The 21,465-nt window shown below is 45.4% G+C and overlaps 1 protein-coding gene across 23 annotated transcripts in view; it reads left to right on the top strand.

The window, feature by feature from the left end:
- LOC138287896 (neuronal cell adhesion molecule-like) overlaps positions 1 to 21,465 on the top strand; it is a 799,924-nt gene that overhangs the window by 447,699 nt on the left and 330,760 nt on the right. For all 23 annotated transcript variants that reach the window (XM_069228880.1, XM_069228863.1, XM_069228870.1 and 20 more), the window contains one exon: positions 9,549 to 9,650. The gene's annotated coding sequence lies outside the window, so the exon portion shown is untranslated. The remainder of the gene's footprint in view (positions 1 to 9,548; positions 9,651 to 21,465) is intronic.

Below are 21,465 nucleotides of genomic sequence, written 5' to 3'. Positions count from 1 at the left end.
TTAAACTGCCATATTGACCTGGCAAAATAAACTTTTTTGCAAGGCCCAAACCTTCCTTTTTAATGCATACAGGGCACCCATAGTGTAGGCCCTGAACAGCTCAGAGGGCAGGGTGCAGTGTATTTGAAAGTTGAACGTGTAAGTTTAAGTTTTACATGTGCTCATAGTGAAAAATTCCTAAATTTGTTTTTCACTACCTACCTCTCCCATGAGATAACATTGGACTTACCTTATTACATTCAATAAGCAGTAACTTTTGATTTAGAGCAGGTAGACTACAGAAGTGTAATTAAAATCCCTCTTTAATGGTAAAGCAATATTTTTTATCACAATTCTGAAAATGACACTTTTAGAAAGTTGGCATTTTCTTGTCCATTTGGTACCTGCAACCTGATCCTGGGTTAATTGACAAGGGGTAGCTGGCAGTTGATCTTTCTGTATTGTTGTCAGACAGTAAGACAATGGGAAGGTAGGTTTTGGCAGGATGAACTACTTCGAGTTAACGAAAGGGAGGAGCTGTCACATACCACACTTTCAAGTCGAAAAAGGTTTTGTCTGAGCACTTTTACAAAGGGTATGTCACTAGTCTTGTCTTTTGTGATCCCCAGAGAAGCTGGGCACAGGAAAGAAAGGGAAGGATGTCTGTATTATTGGCGGGTGGAAACCTCTATTACCTTCCTCCCCTTCCAAGTAGGCAGCCGGTATAAATACTGGACCTCATACCCCAACTCCTCAGCATAGTTCTAGACCTGTGGATCCTGCCAGGAAGAAGGATTGCTGTTCTGCTGAAAGGGCTGGCGCTCTGCTGGACTGTGGCTCTAAAGGACTGCTTCCCTGTTGTGCTGACCTGCTGCTCTGTATCCTTCTTGTCTGGGTGAGAAGAACTGGACTTGCGTCTATGATCTCAGGACCCCAGAGTGACTCCAAAGGTTAGCTGTCTGGCCTCCTGATCAGAAGCCTCAGGGACATTAATAAGCTTCAAACAACCTTGAAGCCAGTGCCTGAACTCTGCCATCTGTGAATCCTGCCTGCCCAAGTGGTGCCACCCCTGGCATGGACCATTGGAAATGGGCCTGAAGGTGCTAAGCCAGCCCATCTGTGGATTCAGCAGAACCAACATATCTTCTCCACAGCACGGCGCATCTACTACAGAACAAGTGTATCGTCTCTGCTGCTCTATGCATTGCCCTTCAAACTGATGCATCCCCTCTGCTGCTTGGACTTTCCCGATGCAAGGACTTTGCATTGCCTATTGCAGACCATTGGAACCAATGCATTCCCACGCAAGGGCATTGCCTCGCCTAATGCAGTCCTCAGAACCAAGGCTGTATGATGCATCTCCATACCAGGACATCACATTGCACTTCCCAGAACTGCTGCTGCACGATTCATCTCCTCATCCGGACAGAACATTGCCTGTGCTGCGCAACACATCCTCATCACAGGTCTCTGCATCTCTTCTCAACCATGGTTTAAGGCACTTTTGTTCAGTGGGCTGAACTGGGTCCAGCCTGTCCTCCTTCACGGTTGGCCTGAACTTGTGACTTTGTCCCAGTCTGGTGTGACCAAATAACCACAGTTGGTGCTTTGTGCTTCTTGGCACTATTTTAACTTACATCTTTAACATTGCATAGCTCTGGTTCTACTAATTGGATTTTTGTTGTTTTGGTCTTGATGTATTTATTAACACTTATTCTATTTTTCTAAATCAGTGTGTAATATATCTTGTGTTGTGTTTTCACTTTATTGCTGTTTGAAGTGCTGTATAAATACAATTTAATCTGTGCACCAAACTGGCCTATGTCTTTCATCCATTGTTCGGGCTTCACATGACTCATTCATATTCTTTTGCAATCAACCATAACATTTGTAAAGTGCAGCAGTATCGCCTCTAAGGGTATCTGGGCGCTGAGGGTGCCGTGTCTCCATCAATAAGCCACATCTTTGGTCTCCTTATGAAGTCTGCCAGGGAGGGAGCTGTTCGGAAGTGGAGGGGCAGGCTGTTCCAGGACTTGGCTAAGGGTAGGAGAAGGAGTGGCCTCCGCTGCAGCTGCAATAGATGCAGGTGTGTGTGTGAGGTTTAGCAAGGTGGAGCATAGTTGTCTTGGTGTGTCTTGGGAGTTCAGTTGATGGTTGATGTGGGATGGCCCTAGTTTGTGGAGAGCCATGTATACAAGTGTGAGGATTTTGAATTGGCATCTCTTCTGGATGGGGAGCCAGTGGAGGTTCCTGAGATATGGGGTGATGATTGAGTGCATGGGAAGGTTGAGGATGAGTCTGGCTGTGGTGCTCTGTAGAGTCTGGACACTCCAGCGTAGAGAGCGCTGCCATAGTCAAGGCGGATGATACCAGGGCATGGGTGACTATTTTTCTGGTGTCAGTAGGGATACATTTGAAGATTTGGTGGAGCATACAGTGGATATAGAAGCAGGAGGAGTCTTCACTTGTCAATTCATGGATACTTGGCAGTCAAGGATGATGCAGAGGTTTCATGCGTGGTCTAATGGAAAGAGCATTGGTACAAGTTCTGCTGGCCACCACCTGTGATCCCATACGGAGGTGTTCTTCCTGAAGATCAGGACTTTCGTTTTGTTGGTGTTTAGCTTGAGGCAGCTGTTTTTCATCCATGTTGCTTTGTTGGTCATGGTGTTGCGGAAGTTGGCTTTTGGCGTAGTGAGAGTCTTCGGTGAGTGTTATCAGTGTATGAGACTATTTTAAGTGCATAGGACCTGACGATGTCTGTGAGGTGGGTCATGTAGATGTTGAACAGGGTCGGTCTGAGGGAGGATACTTGGGGTACGCCGCAGGAGATGTTATTGGGGGTAGAAGTGAAGAGAGGAAGGAGGATGCTCTGTTAGTGGTCTGGAAGTAAAGATAGAACCCATTTGAGGACATTTTGTTGAATGCCTGTGTTGTGGAGTTTGTTGAGAAGAGTGTGGTGGGAGACTGTATCGAACGATGCAGGGAGGTCCAGAAGGATCAGAGCTGCTGACTCTCCTCGGTTGAGGAGGGTCTTAATGTTGTTTGTGGCAGTGATCAGTGCAGTCTCTGCTCTGCTTGGCCCTGAATCCTAATTGTGAGGTGTTGAGAAGGTGGTTTCGTTCAAGGTAGTCGGTGAGCTGTTGGTTGATGGCTTTCTCAAGCACTTTGGCTGGTAGGAGAAGCAGAGAGATCGGTCTGTAGTTTTTGAGGTGGCTGGGGTTGGCAGAGTGTTTCTCTAGGAGGGGTCTGACCTCTGTGTGCTTCCGTTCGCCCGAAAGGTGCCGTGGAGATAAAGGTGTTGAGTATGCAGATTAGTTCCGTGCTAACAGTGTTGGCTCTGAGGTTGAAAAGCAGGTGGGGGCAGGGGTCAGTTGATGCCCTAGATTAGATTGTTGACATGATGGCTGTGATGGTCTGTGTGATTATCAGAGACAAGGAGGTTATCACGTGGCTGGTGTTCACTGCTTGAGAGACGTTGTCTAGGGTGGAGGTGGAATGTTGGGGGTCGAAATTGTTGTATATAGGGTGACCTTGCTGTGGAAGTAGTCTGAGAGGGTGTCGCAGAGTTCCTGAGATTCGTGGATTCTGGTCTCTGTGGCTGTTGGGTTAAAGAACTCCTTGATGATTCTGAAGAGTTCTTTGATGTGGTTGGCCGCAATATCAATGGTGGCAATGATTGCTGCTCTTTTTGCTGCCTTGATGTTGTGATGGTGGTAGTTGTTGAGGGCTGCCTTGTAGGTGGCTCTGTCAGAGGGGTTCTTGATCACTCACAATTGTTTCTCCAGTGAGTGGCAGTCGCGTTTGGAGTTTCTGAGCTCTTCAGTGAACCATCTTGCTGGCTTGGATGTGTTGTTTGTTTTAGCTGGTTTCACTCTGTTGGGATTTGGTAATCCAGGCGGTGAATTTTTGGATGGCCTGGTTGATCTGGAGGCCTAAGGTGGGCTTGGGTTGTGTGGTGCCTAGGGCCTGTGCCCATAGGGTCTCTCTTACCTTGCCCCAGCTTCGTTGGGGGTGCTGAGGTGCTTGGAGGTGGTGTGCTGGGAACTGGAGATGGTAAATTGGACGATGACATGGAGGTGAGTTCAGTCACATGGGTGAAATTGATTCTGTCGCTAGAAGTGAAAATGGCATCCAGTGTGTGTCTGGCTTTGTGCATGGGTTTAGTGAGGAGTTGGTTGAGGTCCATGTTGCGGAGGTTCTCTGTGAGGGAAGTGAAGTTGGTGTTGTTGGGGTCATTAAGGTGGAAATTGAGATCACCAAGTAGGACGTAGTGGAGGGAGTCGAGGGTTAGGGGGACGATGAGGTTGGCGATGGCGTCGCAGAAGGCTGGGTGTGGTCCCAGGGATCTCTATGCGAGGGTGTCTCGCATCGTGCTGCTGGCATCAGTCTGGAGTCGTAAGTTGAGGTGGTCTAAAAGGGGCGTTGGGTCATTGTTAGTGATGTTGCATTGGATGGTTTCCTTGAAGATGATGGCGATGCCCCTCCATGTTTTTTGGTGCGGTCACGGTGTATCATCTTGTAGCTGTCAGGGGTGGTAATTGCGATATCGGGGTTTTGCTGATGAAGGCGATGTCTAAGTTGTGGGTGGTGAATGGTGTCCCAGATATTCGTGGCATGTTTGCATAAGGAGCGAGTGTTTAGCAGGATACCGTGGAGTGGTGCTTGGTTGTTCGTAGTGTTGTGTGTGGGTACAGTATGAGCTTTGGTGTTCACCGGTGGGTCCATGTTGCAGGAGAAACTGCATTGTAGGTAGGACAATAGTATTTAGGTTGAGCGTGGGGAGAACATGAAGCACCTGTTGATGGGGTGTCTGAAGCTTAGGGTCTGGAGCTCCTTGGTGGTGAAGTGGTGGGGGGTTGGAGGACCAGTGGTCCTGGCACTGGGCACGGTACAGGCGTAGACGGGTGCAGACAGGCTTGCCGGTAGTGCACTGGTGGTGCGCACACTGTACATGTCTGTGGTTTGGCCTCCATTATATGTCCTGGGAGGTGGAAAGGGGCAGGGGGGGAGGCAGGAGACCGAGAGCAGCAGTGGCACAAAGGAGGCATCGGCAGGGGTGTCAGTACATTCAATCAGGTTCAGCAATGCTGGCGTTGCTGTCGCAATCAGGCTAAGGAATGTAGGCAGAGCTGTCACAATCAGGCTTAGGCATGCAGGGGAGCTGTCAGCAGCAGGCAGGTGGACCCTGGAGTGGCTGGGGAGCTGTGACTGGCCCAATGGGTCTGGCATTCCTCACTGAGACTCCGCTGCAGCCTCCATTATATGCCCTGGGAGGTGGGAGAGCCGGGGTGGCAGGCGGGAAAGTGGGAGGGCAAAGGCGGTGCAAAGGAGGTGCCAGCAGGGGCATCAGCAGATGCAATCAGGCTCGGGAATGCGGACAGAGCTGTTGCAATCAGGCTCAGGAATGCGGGAGGAGCTGTCACAATCAGGCTCTGGAATGCGGGAGGAGTTGTCAGCAGCAGGCAGGAGGGCCATGGAGAGGCTGGGTAACTGTGACTGTGAATTGGGAGCTGTGACTGGCCCAACTGTAATAATGTCTCCCCAAAGTGAGTACCCATAAAGTAAACTTTTACACCAGGATTAAAAACAATTTTGTCTTTATTGCACATCTTTCCATACTTGGTGTCCACTACGCCCGAATTACTCCAACATCCTGGATAGGGGCAAAGAATTTGTATTCACTCTTGACAGCATGATAAAGTATCTTTCACTCTTGTACACTTGTGTACCATGTTCCTAAAATCAAGCACACCAGATAAATGAGGTGTCAACAAACTGCTGCTCCATCCACTCCCTGTTGAGTTTAGAACTAGGTACATGTCCCCACAAAAATACAAATGGTAATACCTAAGTTGACACATTGGTGCACATTGGGAGTGTATGCCCACAACATGTTGTCTACCACCAACTTCCAATTTAATTGTTAACCATTTCGAACTATAACTGATCCTTCAATGTACAATTGAAACTTTCCACAAAACCATTGCTCCTAGGATGACAACCTAGTATTCTTGAAACCATTTGCATTTAGGAATGCTTTCATCTCCTCTGACTCCAATTCAGTACCATTATCAGTCACAATTTCAGTAGGGTAACCTTCTCTTATGAATACTCTGTGCAAGAACTGGATAATTGAAGTAGTGTTAGTGTTACTAATAAAGCTAAGTTCTGGTCATTTTGAAATGTAACCAATCAAACTTTTGAACCTTCGCCCAAAACATTCATGGAGCCATCAATATCTAAAGCCAATTTTTTCCAACACAGCAAAAGTGCATCCACCGGACTGATCGGAGATGGTTGAGTCACTTGAGTCTTGATACTCAAAATACAAGGATCACAATCCTTTAAAAAGCATTCTACAGCTTTGTCGACACCAGGCCACAAATAGTCTTCCTATGTTCTACTTCTTCTTGTACTCCGCTTCGTTGCTCATATACCTATGTGACTTTCATGTGCTAATGGCAATACCTTTCTCACTGTGGCTCAACCAATTGTCCCAGTCTGTGTAAAATATCCTTTTCACATGTAAGTTCCATGGCTTCCTGAACGTAAGATGCCAAATCTGTGTCTAACTTCTGGGAGTTTGGCCCACCTTGCACAATCTAGGACATGACTTTACTGAGTGGGGTATCTTTTTGTAACTCAGGTCTCAGTTTACTCTCTTCCAGAGCTCCATGCATCATGTTGGTGATTTGATTAGCCATACAATCCTTTGCATCTGTTACAATTTCCCTATACAAACCAGTGGAAGGCATTCTAGGTAAAAAAAATCTGCAATTACATTCTTTCTGCCCAGAATATACTCAGTTTTGTAGGTGTATCCTTGAAGGCGATTCTGCCATTTAACAATCCTGGTTGTAGCCTTGAAACCGCCCTTTACCAAATACATCAATTAAAGGTATGTGATCCATTCTGAGAATTAAAGAGGGGAAGGTTTGTGTTAGTAGAGGTAAGTAGAGGTAAGTGACTAGTTTATTAGTGAAAGTCAATGTGAGTTATCACCAGCACATTGACATGGACTATTGCCCTTGACAGAATCCCTGGGTCCCCAGCCTTCCACATTGCATCACCCAGGTTAGAATCCCAACAATCTTCCATTTAGTAGTAAGTTGGTCTTCATTTTTTGCCATTTTCCTGTCCCTCCCACATTTACCAAAATGTATACCTACATGTGCTGAGATCTCCTCAATCGGGGTGGGGAGCTCTGCACGTTAAAGGCAGTAGAGGCAAAGGCATAGATTTCCACATATAGGATAGTGAATAGCATTTTTAGTATGTAAGTCATACTGTTGTAGTAGTACTAAAAATATTACAAAATGTTTGTGATTAGACCCCTCAGTGTTTAATTTGAGTTTGTGGTCGAGCAGAGAAAATGGCGGATTAGTCTTCCTTTTATTTCCAACAGGCATAGAAATAGGACAGCCAATAAAGTGATCTTTCACGGTTTCAATGTATCGGAAGTCCCTCATCGATTTACATGCACCACAATGGAAAATAAAAGTAGGACTATTTATCTCTCTCTCTCTCTCTAAAGATCAGGTGGACAGCATGTAGAGGTTGTTGGGTGCTCAGGGATGGTGTGATACTTTAGCTGCAGGTAAGGCCAGCCTCCCTGCCAGCCCACTCCACCTCCTCAGGAATGTTTTGGGACTGTCATTTATATTTGTACACATTAAATACTGAGTAGGTTGCTGTAGAATTAACCATATCACATGTGAGTATTTCTCCAAACATCAATGATTTATCAAAAGCAGTAAACGTTTCCAAATTGTAATTGGCACAAAAAAGGGAATGGCCGTGGGAGTTGGCTGCAACAACAAAACTTCCCATTAATTTCACAAAGTGGTGTATTGTTAAGGCCTATCCTCTCGGTGGCAAGGTCAATAGGGCGCAAGTGAAAGCTCACACAAAACTGGGTCAGTCTTGTCTATTGCCCCCACAACAGAGTTGCTTGCACGAACCCAGCATCCAGGACTAAAATAAAAACGTTGTTTAAAGTTTCATGGCTTTGTTCGAAAAGTATCAACATGCACGTTTAATGACCATATTTATAATTATTGCTCTGCACCCTCATGGAACAGTCCATTTTTAGGTTGAGCCTAGCAGCACACAAGTGCTGTCTCTCGACATGTTGTAATCTGCATCTGTGGGCTTTAACCACGCCCATCTCATGCCCATCACTTTGATTCATTCCTTGGCCAGCCTTTCAAAATTCCCTTGATTTGGTAGGAAAATGCTTCACATTTGTCCCATCTTGAGGCTGCTTTGTTACTGCCTTGCAGACCCTGTTACATGGTTTATTGCACAATCAGCCATATAACTTAGTGTGGCACACACATTTTTTCTTTTGCCTCACTGCTTCGCGCTGCCTGGCCATATGTTGTTTCTTCGTCTTCCTTGCTTTGGGCATGCCGCTGTTTTTTTGTGGTGTCTGAGCACTTCACATGAGGATATAAAGTTTCATATAGTGCAAACTCGATCGGAAGAGCACTTTACATGACTACGCATATAGCACAAACTCGATCGGAAGAGCGCTTCACATCACTACGTGAAGTTTCATGTAGCGCAACTTGTACTTATTTTTCTTTCAAACAGCATATTACTCTTATCGCCCCTCCCTCATAACCTGAAGGCACAGCGTGAAACTTTTATCAAAATGGGCACTGCACTTCATTTTTCAGCATAGCGCCCGAAAGTCATTGGGTTTGTGTTTAATTCAAGATTGCAGGGTGCAGTACCTTATGCGACCAAAAGAGGTCCCAAGGCACACCTAGGGACACCCTGTGGTCCAGCACCATTTCCCTGTTTCATGCACGTTACAACAGTAAATGTTCCAGGCTTTTTGCAGCCAGCATATTACAAGTATAAAAATGTTAACATAACCATGTTGTTCCTGCTTACATTTCACATGCTTTACTTAATCTTGCATTCTTTATGAGTGTTTGCTTTTCCCAGGATGTTGACTTTTTTTCTCTGGCAGCATATTACTCTAGTCTCCCTTCCTTCATAACCTATTTCCCATTTTCTGGTTCTCCAGTTACGCAAGGTCATACGAATGGCAAAAGCGCTATACAAATATCATCACCCCACTACATACAAAAAAATACAAAAGTAAAAAAAGGAATGCCATTTTCAATGCCAATACCTCTAACCTTCACAAATGTGAGACCTAATGCATTGCAAATGCTTGTTCATCTTAGTCTTCTGTTGCTGCTTTTAACGCATGGTGGCTCCCCAGCATGCAGCAGTCAGATATCAACTCTAGTTACTGCCTCCTTAGTGATGGGCCAGAGATGCATTGTACAAATGGCATCATCACAGTGGCCATGTGCCATGTGTCCTGCACACTCTGTGCTGCTTACACCGATGCATGGATGTCATCTGCACAAACCTGTTTGAGCATAAGTGAACCTGGCATGTATTTAGCTTTTAGCCACAGTTTACCATATTTCGCACCATGTTGGATTAAACATTTAAATGCATGTGTGAAGATGAAATAAAATATTTTCTCTCTATTTCTTCCTGGAGAGCTGCTTTTGAGTGACCATCTTCATCTTTTTGTTTAGTTTACCTGAAACAGTTACAGTAAGAAGGCTCACAGAATAAAGGACTGCAACGTTACAGAAAAAAATCCAAAACAGTTTTCTGCTGGAAGTTGTTTCACAAAGGTAGGAGATTCTGTTTTTTAATCAGCACACCACATTTAAGAGATGTGATTTCATGACAACCACAGCATGTCATGTCAGATCTGTGTTGTAGTAATGCCATGATGAATCATTTGTGCCACATAGCTGGTAGTACATTCAGGCATGAAGGCAAAAGCAAGATTGTGAATTTGAAAATGTCACCTTTAGTCATTGTCAAATTACTGAACTAGGCTTCTAGCATTAAAATTGAAATTCAGAGACGCTGCGGCCAATGGCTTCTGGGTTTAGAACGGAGTCTCATAAAGCCACTGTTTTCAAGTTTGTGCAAAATGTGTGAATCTTACGGTGTCATGTTATCACATTGAAACATATGGGGTGCTACAATACTCAAGGAGATTACAGCTCTATGTTGTGGCTTAAAATCTTTCCAATGTGTCAGAAAACCAAAAGTCACCAAAACCAGCTTATTGTACATCTGCTTGTGCCACATTCTTTGCTGGTTCAGTCCATTGTTTTTTAAAAATGTCTTTATTGCATCTATAGTGTAACATATGACATAGGGCATAGTAAATAGGCCTGTGTCTCACACATGTGCAATTAACTCCAATACATAACGGGGAACATGCGGGGAAGATAAATGCAGGCAAAAACAGCTCCATATACCTACATTGCAGAATTCAGTAAAACTGTTATACAACTCACAAGTGCTCAAGACACTGTCCCTGTACATCATTGTCCATTGGCTTTCATACAGTATAGTGTCCTGTAATCCGGAGCGAGTGTCTATTTGGCTCATTCATATATACAGGCATGTAACATGGTTAAACTGGAGAAATACTATCGCCGATCATCATTACCTGCAACAGAGGAATCAAAGCCGATCAGGCGTGAGCACCAGTGGAGTGGAGAGATCCACTAACATGAGTTCCCATTGCACCGCAAGGGGATACTTTCGTAGTCCCAGTGCATCCTCACGCTGAAGAGCTGTGTACTCAGCTCCCGCCCAAACAGAGAAGGAACGTGCCCATGCTTCATATGTCAGTGGCTCAGGAGACCACCATTTGTGGGTTATAAGGCGTTTGGCTATCACGAGCCCCAAGTCCAAAAAGCAGGACGTGGCCTTCAGCTTCTTACCATTAGGAAACAAGCCCAGGATACACATTTCCCATGTCAGTAGTAAGGACCAATATACGCAATGCATTAAGTGCATTAGGATTGAGGACCAGTAATTGCTCAGAGTGGGGCACGACCACATCATATGCAGAAAGTCTGCTCCTATGCTTTGACAGCATGGGCAAGTGGCCTCTGTTCGGGCAAAATATCTGTTAATTTTTGCAGGTGTAAGATAAGCTCTTTGAGTAACATAATACTGGATGAGTCGAAATCACATATTGTGCGGGACATATGTGGGAGTTTCCAATAGGTTACCAATTCTTGGTCTGTTAAAGGCCTTCTCCGTCCCCTCCCAACGTGCCCGAAGAGCCACAAGTGGTCCGGATGTATGCAGCCATAGAAAATCCGCTAGCAAGTGTACAATATGCCTCCCTTCTCATGCATATACTGTAGCGGGTAGTGGGTCTGGGGTTCCTCCGTGATGTTACCCCATGCACGCTGCAAGGCCCACCTGATAGAGCCATACAGAAGAAAAGTACCTGCACACAGTCTGGTAGTCTCCCTCAGTGTGTTATGGGTATGGATGGTGCCATCTGTGTAAAGATCACCCAGGGTGTATATTTCCGAGGTGTGCCAGTCAGCAAGTTCCACAGCCGATGTGACATACGCACCGTGCAGTGTCCCCAAGAGCAGTATGGCTGGTGCATAGGGAATAATATCCCTTGTGAGGTAGCAGCATCTACGAAAGCAACAATAGGCTAACTTCAGCAATAGGGGCGCCAACGCTACAGACTTAGCACAGGGATGAAATAAATGAATGAGTTTGCATTGTGACCATGCTGGGCGATCAGTGGCTGTGTTCGCTAGCTGTCTCAAAGAAAACCAACCAGCGACCCACTGTAGCTGCGCAGCCAAGTAATAGTGCTCCAGATTCAGCAGCGAAAGACCTCCCAAGTTTAATGGGCGATAAAGTTTAGAGAGGGCTACTCTGCAGCGGGACGTATTCCAAACTAAGTTACGCACATCACGCTCCCTGGATCGAAAGAAGGAGGCCGGTATGTAGAGAGCTAGGTTCACAAAATAATACAGTAGTCTAGGCAGCACTATCATCTTGACAAGGGCCACCTGCCCATGACTGTCAGTGCTAACGTCTTCCAAAACGTCATTTGACAATGTAAGCCTGACACATCACTAGTCAGGTTCCCATCAAACATACCAGATTCAGTGTGATATACCTGTACGCCAAGATATCTAAATGTGTTGAGTTGCCACATGAGGCCAGGTGCTATAGAAGTAAGACCGAGGGTGGGTACAGAGGGTGACAATAGGAAAAGACAGGGCTTGGCCCAGTTTACCTGCAAGCTAGATACCTTTGCATGAGTGCTGAACAATGATATTATATCGCCGGGGAATTCCACCAGGTCTCTGATATATACTAGAAGATTGTCTGCAAACAAAGATTCCCATACCCCTGCGGTATTCCCCCGGCTCGTCCCCCTCTGCGCAGAGCAGCTGCCAATGGCTCAACCACAAGCGCAAGAGCAGGGGAGACAAGGGGCAACCCTGCTGTGTGCCCTTCCTGATGCTAATGGGGGACGACAGGAGGCACCCTGTTTTGGTTTGGGCTGATGGAATTTCACCAGCCATATAAAATAGGGCCAAAACCATACTTCGGTAGGATGGCAAATAGGTAACGCCATTCCAGCGAGTCAAATGATTTCTCCGATCACTAAACAGCCCACATGTGGACAGCGACAGGGGCAGACATCAGTATCCGAAAAAATCTATGGAGGTTAAGTGACATCGTGCAGCCCCGCACAAACCCGTTTTGGTCCTCATGGACCAATGTAAGCACCAGCGGGGCCAGTCTCATTGCAACAATTTTGGCTAATATTTTATAATCCGTATTTAGGAGTGCTAATGGCCTGTAGGAGTGTCGAGTGGTCAGATCTTTGTGCGGTTTCAGGAGGGATACTAGGGTGACCTCCCTTAATGTGTGGGGTAAGTGTGCTGATGCTATGGTTTCTTTGTATAAAGTAAGCAATTTAGGCACTAGTTGGGTTAAGTATGCCTTATAGAATTCGGCCGGTAGCCCATCTGGGCCAGGTGTCTTACAATTTGCCAGAGAACGGATAGCTTCCTGTATCTCAGATATCAATGGAGGACTGTTCAGCTTCGAACACTGCTCAGCCGTAATTCAGGGCAGAGGTATCTCTGCGAGGAATAGCTCGATGTCATCGAAAGAAGGACAGAGATCAGTGTCATATAGAGACCTATAATGAGTGTGGAATGCTGCATGAATTGAATCTTGCGTGTATAACAAATCACCTGTCTGTGCTTGAATCGATAGTACTGCTTAGGAGAAGTCTCCTGGCGTATCAACCGGGTGAGCAAAGATCCGACTCTGTCGGCTTTGGCGTGCACGTTGGCTGAATGCGCCATGTAATTGAGGCATCTCAAACATTCATGAATGAGTTTTACGCACAGCCTGTAGGTGCAGTAAGGCACTAGGGTTTCATATCACTTCCGATTCATGCTGCAGCAGCTGCCTTTCTATTACGGACACCTCCTGATCCAGCTGCCTGCGTACATCAACATTAAGCCCTATACAGTGACCCTGCAGTGCTGCCTTAAATGCGTTCCACTCTACTGACTGAGACAATGCCGTGTCTGTGTTAATTTCAAAGTAGTTAGTAATCTGCTGGCCTGTTGACTCCCGGAACGCCGCATCCTCTAACACAGCAGCCTGCAACTTCCAGGTGGGGACAGGGGACTGCGCAGTCCCATCCCAGTCTAGCTGAAGGTATTGAGGGTTGTGATTGGAATGAGTACGGCCCAGATAGTCAGTGTGCACAACTGCTGGTATCAGGCTAGCCGTGCAGAGCAGCCTGTCAAGTAGGACATGCAAGCCATGAGTGGCCAAATAAAAGGAGTACACCTGTGTTGCAGCATTATAATGATGCCAGATATCCATTTCCAATGGTGGAGCCAGGTCACTAGCGTGCGGGCATTGTATGTAGCTGTAGTGCGCTCCAATGGTGGAAAAACATCACTTTGGCACTGTCCACCCGCACCTCTGCCAGGGAGCGGGTCTCCTTTATCACCATGTCTCTATCGCGCTAGTGAAGGGAACGTATCACCATCGGCCGTGGGGCAACACCTGCCGGGGGGGCGGGCAGGCACTCTATTGCTCGTTTAATGGAGAAAAAAACAAGAGGGTGCATCAGAGGGGAGAATAGTGCGCAGCCAGGTTTCGATGTACTGTACTGGATCAAGGCCCTTGGCGCCCTCCGGCAGGCCCACCAAGCGGACATTGTTCCTACAGGATCTGCCCTCTGCATCCTCTGCACGCTGCTCCAACACTTTCACTCTGTCTGTTAGCTCCCTCAGAGTAGCGTCCAACTTATCCATCCTGGGCGGCAGTGTCATGACAGTGTGTTCCATCAGCGTCACCCTTTCTGCCAGTTTTCTATGATCTGCGTGTAATAGACCCAAGTTCGATTACACTGCGTCTATTTTGGACTCTAGAGAAGCCTGAGTGTCGTCAATGGCCGACAGCACTGTCTAGGTTGTCCTCCAGAGCACCGGGGAGCTCTGGGCTAGCCATGACTGTGGTTGGCTGTGGTGGGGACCCTCGATGTTGCGACACCGTCGGCTGCGCCCCTGTCCGCCGGCGACCTATGGCCCACAACGCAGCACCGTCCACAATCCGACACGCCGGTGCAATGGGTCCTGTCCTTTTGTGTCTCCACTTGGGTCTGCGAACCAGAACCTTTTACGGGGCCACAGCGTTAGGAGGACCATTCCACTGATAACACACTCCACTTGCAAAGATAAAGATATAAATGGTGAGTCCCCTCCAGGGGCGATTAACTAAAGCGCCATCCAGGGTCCATCTCTCAAGGGCAGCACATCCAGCTCGCCGACAGGTCCAATGGTAGAGCCCAGGGCCCCTAACACACGCAGCCACCGCAAGTCGTGCCAGCTCAGCTGGACACATCCAAAGACGGCATCATGCAGTCCAGTGGCCCAATTCCACAAGAGCACAGACCCCGTGGCAAAGCGGGTCAGGTCCGTAGTAACAGCCAAATGCGCCACTGACAGTTCTTAACATATATCTTCTGCGCAGCAGCCCCTCTGACGAGGGTGGTGCCACCCCGTGGCCAGCAGCTCACCTCATCCACAATTGCCCCTCTGCCCGTGTGTCTGTTCCACTAGGCTCAGGGTCTTCAGAGGATCCCCTGCTTCCTCTCTCCTCAGCAGCCCCCCCCCTGCACTCCCAGCACGGTCCGTGGCCCTGCATGCTCCTCCCCTTGAGAGCTACACCTACCACGCTTGAGTCGGCTCACCGGCTCAATGCCTGGCTTGGCTCCGTTGCACCTCACTGCCAAGGAGGCCGTCCAGGTTCAGTCTGCCGGTCCGCAGCTATGCGGCTCCGGTGATGTCGTCAAGCCACTCCACGCTCAGCATGCCATTTTCCCTCCCAGGCCGCTCCATCTCAGAGGAGCGTCTCGGTCCCCAGCGATTGTCTGGGGGAAAATGCGTGCCGTATTCCGCTGGCTCAGTCTCCCAGCGGTCTCACAGCACCGCCGATGCTGAAGAGCAGCTTATGGATCAGCCGTAATTGTCAGGAGTATCGAGTGGCAGTGCAGAGCTCCTCTGCAAAGCTCCCACCATGTTGACTCCATAAGCCATGCCGCCTTTGCTGGTTCAGTCCATTAACAGTGGATTCAAAAAAGAAAATGGCTACTTAACACCATTGATGCGGAACTCTGGAAGGCCTAGGGAATTAACAGGGTGGGGAAAACTAGTGGAATTTCACTCCGCAGAATGACACGGAGTTGCATAACCTCAGTGAGGTTCCGCTCAGTTCCTCAGAAAGGTGGAAAATATGAATGTTGTGCTGCTCGTGCTGCAATTTAGCACTGGTAACGCAAGCAATGATGAAAAGCACCACACACAGCATAATATAGTGTGCAAAGGTTAGTGGCAGTTCTAGTCGATTTTGCTGCTGCTCAAGTAGAAAATCTACTCAAGCGACAGCAAATCTACTTGAGAAGCAGTTCTCTGAGTGCGACGACTTGTGACAGCCCACATTAGAAAATCATGCTGAGGGACAACAAATCTTCCTTACACTTGCCAGCTCACATTTTTTGGAGCCGCATGGGAAAAAACTTCTGCCACGCGGTGATTGGTGGAACTTGGCCAAAAGTCCACATCACAAGACTTACACCGAGTTGCCAAATTCTGCCTATCCGGCCCCCCTGATTAATATGGTCTTTTAGATATGATAATAGATGCTCACATGCTTGCAGATATTATTTACATTTCTTTTAGCACTTGTCCCATTATGAATTATTCGCAAATTGCACTCAGATATTTCCATGGGTAGTTAATTGTCCCTGCAAAACACTGGGCAAGAGGGATACTAAAATAGACAAAACGGGTTCAAACATCATTTGTTTATGTTTTCCCCAATAATCACTTTCCAAAGTCGTTTTGTGCAAAAACATGCCTGATAAGCAGTGCCAGTGTTATTTGCGTTGGCGTGTGTTTGCACCTGCTACTACAAGAAGAGTCAGTAGTACCCAACAACTACCCAATGATGACCCACAATGCAGAGGCCCTGAAGATAGGGATTGCATGTGATTACATATGAATTCATGGGAGTATTGTGTTTCCAGTGGCAATAAGTGTAAAAATCAAAATTCATTCTAGGCAATGTTTGATGTTAATGCACAGTTAAATGTGGGAAGCAAAATATGGGAATGAATGACTTGCAACATACAAATAAATACCCTATATAAATAAACTTAGGTTGGAACAGTGCTTAATTTGTGCTAGTAGTTGCAGGTTGCAGACACTGGCACTGCTTTTGAGGACTGGACTTTTTTCGTCATTAGAGTTCGCCCCACAGCAAGGATTGAAAGGAGGATTAAGAGAAAGACAGGAGAACTGACGAAGAGAGAAAGCAGAGATGAAAAAGAACCAGCAAGAGTGAGAGAAAGAGACAGGAAGTGTTGGGCGGTTGGAGAAAGGGCGGAGGTGGGAACAGGAGTAGTCAGTCTTCTTATTCTGTAATCCCAGTGTTCAGCAACACTGGCAGCAGGCTCCTAAGAAAAAGGATGGGCATGTGGCATCATTAACCCGCCACTCTAGCAGCTTCTATGAAATGATATCTGGAAAGAAGGATGGGAGGTGGATAGATGGAGAGATGGATGAATTATGCAAGGGATGCGCAATGAAGACGAGGGTGAATGGATGGATGAGAAAAGGGTGGATAGTGAGAAGGATGTATGATGGTTGAGAAAAGGGGGGTTGGAGAGAAAAGATAGTGTTATGAACAGAAAGAAAGAATGATGGATGGTTGAGGGTAGGAAAGAAGGAAGGATGAATGGGAGACAGATTGGTGATAGATGTATAAAAAGGAAGGAAAATACGAAGAAGGACGGAGAGAAGGATGAATGAATAAAAAGATAGAAATATTGAGATAAAGGATGGGTGGATGAAAAAGAGAAATAAATAAATATGGACGGAAAGTACAGACCAGATGGAAAGAAAGAAGGATGAAAAGAAAGAAAAATAAGGATGGAGAGAAGTAAGGATGAAAGACTCATAGAAGGATAGAGAAAAGGAAGGAAGGCATTTAACAATTTCAGAAGTCCCTCGGGAGAGCAATCTCAGAACAATTGCCGGGTTCGCTAGACTCCTCTACTGGCTCGAGTGTGCTTGACTCAACCACTTGCTCAGAGCTATTTTGGACATGGTTCAAAGTGAAAAGTAGTTAATTTTTCCTTTACTCTGGACTCCTGCACTTATTGCTCTTAATAAATTAAGCAATGAGTTGGGCAAACCAGGCATCAAAGTTTTTAAAAGCCTCTTACATGTTCTCAGCTTTGCTTTGCATTCTTTCAGTATTGACCGCCACAGAACAGAGATATAATCCTGCTTCCATCCCACAAAGGCTTCCGAGAAGCCAAACGGTCTGGGAGACAATACATGATTTATACCGGGAAAAATCTTCTGTGGAAATCTCAAGTGCCGCTGAAAGAACCGCACTGTCTGTCAGAAAAGGCGACTCCTGTCCTCCAGCTGTCATGGAGTGGGTAGTGACGCTGGCACCGGCTTCTGTCTTCCGTTCTCTGTTCTGCCACCTCAACAAATGCGCAGTGAGCGGAGAGAAAAGAACCTCAAATGCAGAAGATAAAGAACTGTATGAAGTTGCAAACAACGTCTCTATTTTCTTCTGAAATTCATTGTACCAAATGCATGTGTGTAAAACTTGCATCAAACAGGGTTACATAATGCTCAAATTGAGCCAGTGGTTGCCAGTACGAGGCACTGGAATGTATTAGGGTCGAGCGCAAAGTGCTCTGTCCCTGGTATAATCTCTGTATAGGCTTGTAACCACGCTCAAGTCATGCCCATCTGTTAGGTTGGTTGGTGAGCTTGCCTTTTGAAAATTCGCCTGATTTAAATGGTGAAAGGCATGCATACATCATGCTTGTTCCGGTGCTTAGCCTGCCTCGATCGCACCAACGAACTACTGAAAACATGCCAGGCTCCATGTTTTCCGCATGGATTCTGGACTACTTTTTCTCTTTATTTCGTAGGCAGCGCGATCTCACTGGGCAGTAGTCGAGCGCTTTGCATGACATCGACCTTGTTAAATGGATAATTGCACTTTTGCCTGTTCCATGGATAATTGCACTTTTGCCGATACATTTCACTGCAAGCGAACTTCTGTTTCCTTTTGTGTGTCTGCTTTGCACTCATGGTGGCTGTCGGCTTGCTTATGTGAAACTTTTACTTTTCATTTTCAGTTTATTTGGCAAGAAAAGTCTGGTTAGTTATGTGAAACTGTTTTTTATTTTTATTTCTACTGTAAATGTTTATTGTTTTTCGAGACAGCAAGAAAGAGTGAGGAGTCATATTTATCCTGTCCGCTTTTGCAAGTCACTTCCCTTATGGGTCTTTTGAAAGATCCTCCATGGAATACTCCCATCAGTGACATTTTAACCTTATGACAGATCAAGACCTTCAATGTGGCTCCAGTAACAGATGTTTTCCAAAATCACCTGATCAAACAAACGGGTAATCAGAGCAAATCGTTTTGGTCTCTCCAGCAACAGCAAATCAACCGCCTCACTCTAAGAGCTACTACCATAAGACACGTCCTGTGCACCACAAGTGTAAAATACAACAGCTTCGATGATAAATGATTACAAATGCTCCAATAGAGCGTTCCCGAACTGTCACTATAGCAATTCCACAAAATTACTTATAAATCACCCTAAATGCTTTAGAACATGTCACTATTGAACCAAACTGAATAAAATAGTTTACACACCTGTTAGTTCTATCTTATAAATATCAGTAGGCTTAGCAATGTCCTCCACACATTGTAATTAAAGTTATTAACTATCAAAATGTATGTGTTCTATATTTTACGTTGAATGTACTAAAGTATTGAGTTAAATGTATTGACTTGTCCCAAACAACTAGTTGTGGATACAGACGTGTAAGTTTGTTTTGAAAAAAATCTACAATGTTGATGTTTTTCTTGAATGTACAGCTGCCCCTTACACCTTTTTCAGGTTGAGCATAGCAGCGCGCAAGCGCTGCTTTTCCGTCGTGTTGGTATCTATGTGGGCATTTAACCATGCACATTTCACACCCATCACTTTCACTTGTTCGTGGGCTTGCATTTCAAAAATCAAATCCTTTGTTATCATTGGTAAATGTTTTACGTTTGTCCCTCCTTGAGGCAGTTTTGTTACCACTTTGGCCATCGACACTGTTACATGGATAATAGCACAATTGCCAATGTGTTTGACTGAGAACGAACTTCTTTTTTCTTTTGTGTCTCTTCTTCACGCTCACGCTCATGGTGGCCATGGCACTTTGAATCAACTCATTTATGTCAACTGTTATACTTTACATTTTCAATTTATGTGGCAAGAAAATTCCATTTAGGAATTTACATCACTAATAGCTCTAACTAGGGCAAACACGAGACCCATTGCATTGCAAATTCTTGTTTTTGGTGGCGACTGGCACTAATTTTTCTGCATCAGAGAACAAGAGTTAGAGAAACTAGCAAACTGTAAAGATGGAAGAAGAGAAAGACAGAAAAACCGACACAGAGGGAGAAAGTAGGAGCCTGTAAGAGTGAGATAAAGGGACAGGGAGTGTCTGCCAGTGGATTAAAAGGCCTGAGGTGGATTTGAGACCATGCAGCCTTGGCATTCGGTGCACCAACATTTAATTGCACTGGCAGCGGATTTCGGAGCAGAGCTCTGGGCACCAGCACTTATTCTATTACAGATTAAGCACTGTGTAACCTTTGTCTGGATGTCAGGGCAAATCACAACAAATAAAGGCATTCAAACAAAAACGCCCAGTCCATGCCCGGCTGTAAACCCATTAATTTTAAAGATCGTTGCAGGTGGTGCATTTTTGAAGACCAACACTCATTTTCCATCATTAGGTTTTGACCGAGAGAAAAGGAGAATGAAGTTTGAAGAGAAGGAACTTATGTGGCAACTGGGGTAGGGCAGAGATAAAAAAACAATTCTTTGTCACTGCAAGGGTAGGGTAATGGAAGAAGGTGGAATCAGGAATGGGCAACCATGGCATTCCGCATCCTTGATATTCGGTAGCACTGTCAGTGAGCTCCCATGAAAAAAATATATAAAACACATATATATATATATATATATATATATGTATATATATATATATATATATAGTGGGTGTTGGGGTAATCAGTTGCAGATTAAAGGAGTAATTCAAAGAATCCTGTGAGTGCCGCGTTCTTGACTTTGTGTCAAACTTGTGTGGATATATATATATATATATATATATATATATATATAATTACTTTTTCTAATTTTTTATTAGGAGTTCGCTGCCAGTTTTTCCTTCCTTATATTGTGTATGTATAAAAATTTATAGGACGATATTCTTATGTTTCACTAAATTTATCTGCAATTCCAACAATTAATATAACAACGTTAACTGTAAGCTAGGCCTATTAGCTGTCTATACCTTTTCCAAGATAGAGTTGATATTTTGTAGCCAAACCGTGGGTATCCTAATGTTGAAGAAAGCACAGCGGCTATTTTGCAAAGTGCCCACTGGAAGTGTAATTTAAGACAAGCATCTGCATTGTTTTGGGCTTACTCTTGTCTTTAGTTGCAGAGCTGGGGCAGCGCTTTAGTTGTAAATGGTTGCTTGTCAGGAGAACCATAGAGGCAGGAGCTGTACTGGGCTTGAAATGTAGCAGCGTGTGTTGATGTCTCTAGAGTAAATTAGAACATTAGACAATACCTACCACAAAGCAACACAACAATACAGTTAAAACATAACAGGGTACAACACAGCAAAACAGTTAAAACACAAATGCAACAAAAGAACTAAAGTACATTGTGACATCACAGTGTGATAATGCAGCAGAAAAGCACACCGCAAAAAAACCCACCAAAACAAATCAGCACCACAACAAATTGTAAATGACCAAACATGCACAAACATTCTTGTCACAAATTACCACCTCCAGAAACCTGCTTTTTTAATAGGTGTTAAAGGGTGTTTGTATCAAGCATTGCCTTACCTACCACCTATGACTTGAAATGGCATCTGACAAAAATGTTTTGTGATCTGGCCCTAGATATTATTATCTGAAACAGCTTATTGAGAAAGGTTATTTACTTACTTTTGA

Source organism: Pleurodeles waltl, chromosome 4_1, assembly GCF_031143425.1.
Source record: "Pleurodeles waltl isolate 20211129_DDA chromosome 4_1, aPleWal1.hap1.20221129, whole genome shotgun sequence".
Taxonomy (NCBI): domain Eukaryota; kingdom Metazoa; phylum Chordata; class Amphibia; order Caudata; family Salamandridae; genus Pleurodeles; species Pleurodeles waltl.
The sequence above is the reverse complement of the archived record's forward strand: the minus strand, read 5'-3'. Positions and strand labels throughout refer to the sequence as shown.